Source organism: Aphelocoma coerulescens, unplaced genomic scaffold, assembly GCF_041296385.1.
Source record: "Aphelocoma coerulescens isolate FSJ_1873_10779 unplaced genomic scaffold, UR_Acoe_1.0 HiC_scaffold_696, whole genome shotgun sequence".
Classification (NCBI taxonomy): Eukaryota; Metazoa; Chordata; class Aves; order Passeriformes; family Corvidae; genus Aphelocoma; species Aphelocoma coerulescens.
This window is the reverse complement of record NW_027184051.1, coordinates 1-5000: the sequence shown is the minus strand read 5'-3', so window position 1 is coordinate 5000 and position 5000 is coordinate 1.

The window sequence follows — 5000 nt, the reverse complement described above, 5'->3', positions numbered from 1 at the left end:
GGGGTAGACCTGGTTGCTTCGCCTGGCCCCGCCCAGCTTAACGCTTACCGCCGGGGTAGACCTGTTAACTTCGCCCGGCTCCGCCCGGCCGGGCGCTTAGCGCCGGGCGACGCCGGTTGGCTTCGCCCGGCCCCGCCCGGCCCAATGCTTAGCGCCGGAGGATGCCTCTTGGCTTCGCCGGGCCCCGCCCGGCCGGGCGCTTAGCGCCGGGGGACGCCCCTTGGCTTCACCCGGCCCCGCCCGGCCGGGCGCTTAGCGCCGGGCCACGCCGGTTGGCTTCGCCCGGCTCCGCCCGGCCTAACGCTTAGCGCCGGGGGACGCCCCTTGGCTTCACCCGGCCCCGCCCGGCCGGGCGCTCAGCGCCGGGCCACGCCGGTTGGCTTCGCCCGGCCCCGCTCGGCCTAACGCTTAGCGCCGGGGTAGACCTGGTTGCTTCGCCCGGCCCCGCCCGGCTGGGCGCTTAGCGCCGGGGGACGCCCCTTGGCTTCACCCGGCCCCGCCCGGCCGGGCGCTCAGCGCCGGGCCACGCCGGTTGGCTTCGCCCGGCCCCGCTCGGCCTAACGCTTAGCGCCGGGGTGGACCTGGTTGCTTCGCCCGGCCCCGCCCGGCTGGGCGCTCAGCGCCGGGGGACGCCCCTTGGCTTCACCCGGCCCCGCCCGGCCTAACGCTTAGCGCCGGGGGACGCCCCTTGGCTTCACCCGGCCCCGCCCGGCCGGGCGCGCAGCGCCGGGCCACGCCGGTTGGCTTCGCCCGGCCCCGCCCGGCCTAACGCTTAGCGCCGGGGTAGACCTGGTTGCTTCGCCCGGCCCCGCCCGGCTGGGCGCTCAGCGCCGGGGGACGCCCCTTGGCTTCACCCGGCCCCGCCCGGCCTAACGCTTAGCGCCGGGGGACGCCCCTTGGCTTCACCCGGCCCCGCCCGGCCGGGCGCGCAGCGCCGGGCCACGCTGGTTGGCTTCGCCCGGCCCCGCTCGGCCTAACGCTTAGCGCCGGGGTAGACCTGGTTGCTTCGCCCGGTTCCGCCCGGCTGGGCGCTTAGCGCCGGCGGACACCTGTTGGCTTCTCCGGCTCCGCCCAGCCGGGTGCTTAACGCCGGCCGACGCTTGTTGGCTTTGCCAGGCCCCGCCCGGCCGGGCGCTTAGCGCCGGGCCACGCCTCTTGGCTTCGCCATGCCCCGCCCGGCTGGGCGCTTAGCACCGGGCGACGCCTGTTGGCTTCCCCCGTCCGGCCCTATGGGTTTGCCGTGTAGCTCTGGGCAGACCTCCTTCTCCAGGCCCCGCTTGGAACCCTAGTCACATGAGCGGCCCGTAGATTTGTTTCCTTTGTAGATTTCTCCTCCTGGAGCTCGGGGCCTGCCCCCTGCCCACCTCCCCTCCCCCCCACCCCCCCAATGTGGGTGGACCCGGCCTCCCCTCCTGGTGCTGGGGAGACCAGGTCTCGTCGATCGGACCCGCAGCCCCGGGACCCAGTCCAGGCCCGCGAGCACGTCTTGGGCGGCCAGCCCGCACGTCTGGCAGCCCCGCACGCACCCGCCACACACGGCAGCTCGCACGCGCTGGTCCCCCCCTCCCCCCCCCCCGCCCCGAAAGCTGGGACGTGAAGGCGAGTGACTTTCGGTCCCAGACGGCGGCGTCCCTTCTGGCTCCATGCCTGAGCGGCCGTCAGCGTCACCCCCTGCCGCGCGCTTCCCCAGCTCCAGCCCGCCCTGTCGCCACCCTGCCTGCAGCCCGCTCCCCATGCCACTGCCGGAGAGGGAAGGAGGGACTCTTTAGGAGCCGGCGGCGTTCCCGCCGCCTCCGTGCCAAAACGGCCAGCAGCATCCGCTCTCTAAGCCCGGCTCCCGGCCCTCGAAAGCCTGCCGTGCCCTTGCCCCACCTCCCACCTTGATTTCTGCATCTCTCACTCCCTCATCCGCCCGCCTCGCTTCCGTCCTGCCGCAGGCTTGACCGGGGCTGGGGGTAGGCAGGAAGGAACGCCATCGAACCGAGAGGCTCAGAGCGACCTGAACAGGATGCTTCTTCAAAAAGAGACAGTGCCAAGCATCCCGCCACCACCTCCAGACTGTCGCTGGCCCTACTTCTGCACCAGGCTCTCGGCCTGCTCGCCGAACACCCTGGCTGCCTCGGCACCCAAGTCCTCGCCCCCCTGCTGCTGCCGTCGCCGCCGTCCGAACTGGCTGATGGGACCCTGGGCAGGGGCGAGAAAAGTCTGAGGGTGGCGCCAGGGAGGCAGATGGTGGAGAGCAGGAGTGCCCCCAACCCTCGAGAGACAGGGCGACGGGAGGGAGGGGGACGGAGCGCATCTGCGGCAAGTGTGCGCGTCCATGCGCAGGCGTGCCTATGTCTGTGTGTGTCTGTCTGTGTCGATGAGTGTGCAGCTGTGGCCGTCCGCGGCAAAAAGAGAGGGGGGCGGCGGGGCTGTGAGTGGGTCTGAGAGTCCCTGTGTCTGCCTATCTCTCCGTGTGAACATGGGCCGGGGGCCGCCCGCTCCCTGCCAGCATCGGGCGCCTCGGCGCGGCGCCCCCGCGGCCCGCCGGAGCGGCGGCGGGGGCCGGGGACCTCGGCGGACCCTGAAAGAACCGGCCCGAAGGCGGCCGCCCGGCCCCGGCCCCGGCCCCGGCCCCGGCCGCCGGCCCCGGCCCCGGCCCCGGCCCCGGCCGCCGGCCCCGGCCCCGGCCCGGGCCCCCGCCCCGGCCCTCGCCGGCGGGCGGGGCTCGTCCCGCCGGGGCTCGCCCGCTGCCTGCCGGCCTCGGGCACCGGGGCGCGGCGCCCCCGCGGCCCCCCGAAGCGGCGGCGGGAGACGGGGACCTCGGCGGACCCCGAAAGAACCGGCCCGAAGGCGGCCGCCCGGTCCCCCCGGCCTCGGCCCCGGCCCCTCCTGGTGGGCGGGGCCAGTCGCGCCGGCGGCCATCGGCTTCGTTCCCTGTTCCTATGCACCTGCTTCCCCTCCCCGCTGTCTCCCTAGAGGTGCTCTGCTCTGGTGGGGCTGGGCGTGGTGCCCGGGGTGGGGTGGGGAGGGGCGTCCGTTTTGGTGCGTCAATGTGTGTGGGCTGGCCGAGCTAAGGGCACACGATCCTCCCGAGCGTGGCCGGCTGTGGTGTGGGCGCCCAAGAAAACGGAGTAAAATTCGCAAAGAATTTTTTTTTTCCCCAGGAAACTTCCTTGTTCCTAGCAGAAGAAAGATGTACTCGTTCAAAAATTAAAGGTTGAGTTTTGTCGAAAATACGTATTGGTCTTGAAACCGGGTTCTCAGGCGGGACAGGGCTGCTAGAGCCATACGGTTCCGGGGCGTTCCGGGGCTGTGGGGTTCCCCCGGCTCAGGGATGGCAGGAGGATGCCTTGTCTCCGGGGTCGGCTGCGGCCACCAGCGGTTGCCGGAGCCGTCAGCGTACTGTCCCGGCAGCGTCCGGCCAGAGGGCGAACAGGTCTACCCGGATCCGGGCTCGGCCGCGGCCGCCGGCCGTGCCACGAAACCGCCCGCGTGGCTCCCCTGGCGGCGCCCGGTCTCGGCGTGAACAGGTCTACCCGGCCCGGGGACGGCTCCGGGCGGACAGGTCTACCCGGATCCGGGCCCGGCCGCGGCCGCCGCCCGGCCCTCGCCGGCGGGCGGGGCTCGTCCCGCCGGGGCTCGCCCGCTGCCTGCCGGCCTCGGGCACCTGGGCGCGGCGCCCCCGCGGCCCCCCGAAGCGGCGGCGGGAGACGGGGACCTCGGCGGACCCCGAAAGAACCGGCCCGAAGGCGGCCGCCCGGTCCCCCCGGCCTCGGCCCCGGCCCCTCCTGGTGGGCGGGGCCAGTCGCGCCGGCGGCCATCGGCTTCGTTCCCTGTTCCTATGCACCTGCTTCCCCTCCCCGCTGTCTCCCTAGAGGTGCTCTGCTCTGGTGGGGCTGGGCGTGGTGCCCGGGGTGGGGTGGGGAGGGGCGTCCGTTTTGGTGCGTCAATGTGTGTGGGCTGGCCGAGCTAAGGGCACACGATCCTCCCGAGCGTGGCCGGCTGTGGTGTGGGCGCCCAAGAAAACGGAGTAAAATTCGCAAAGAATTTTTTTTTTCCCCAGGAAACTTCCTTGTTCCTAGCAGAAGAAAGATGTACTCGTTCAAAAATTAAAGGTTGAGTTTTGTCGAAAATACGTATTGGTCTTGAAACCGGGTTCTCAGGCGGGACAGGGCTGCTAGAGCCATACGGTTCCGGGGCGTTCCGGGGCTGTGGGGTTCCCCCGGCTCAGGGATGGCAGGAGGATGCCTTGTCTCCGGGGTCGGCTGCGGCCACCAGCGGTTGCCGGAGCCGTCAGCGTACTGTCCCGGCAGCGTCCGGCCAGAGGGCGAACAGGTCTACCCGGATCCGGGCTCGGCCGCGGCCGCCGGCCGTGCCACGAAACCGCCCGCGTGGCTCCCCTGGCGGCGCCCGGTCTCGGCGTGAACAGGTCTACCCGGCCCGGGGACGGCTCCGGGCGGACAGGTCTACCCGGATCCGGGCCCGGCCCCGGCCGCCGCCCGGCCCTCGCCGGCGGGCGGGGCTCGTCCCGCCGGGGCTCGCCCGCTGCCTGCCGGCCTCGGGCACCTGGGCGCGGCGCCCCCGCGGCCCCCCGAAGCGGCGGCGGGAGACGGGGACCTCGGCGGACCCCGAAAGAACCGGCCCGAAGGCGGCCGCCCGGTCCCCCCGGCCTCGGCCCCGGCCCCTCCTGGTGGGCGGGGCCAGTCGCGCCGGCGGCCATCGGCTTCGTTCCCTGTTCCTATGCACCTGCTTCCCCTCCCCGCTGTCTCCCTAGAGGTGCTCTGCTCTGGTGGGGCTGGGCGTGGTGCCCGGGGTGGGGTGGGGAGGGGCGTCCGTTTTGGTGCGTCAATGTGTGTGGGCTGGCCGAGCTAAGGGCACACGATCCTCCCGAGCGTGGCCGGCTGTGGTGTGGGCGCCCAAGAAAACGGAGTAAAATTCGCAAAGAATTTTTTTTTTCCCCAGGAAACTTCCTTGTTCCTAGCAGAAGAAAGATGTACTCGTTCAAAAATTAAAGG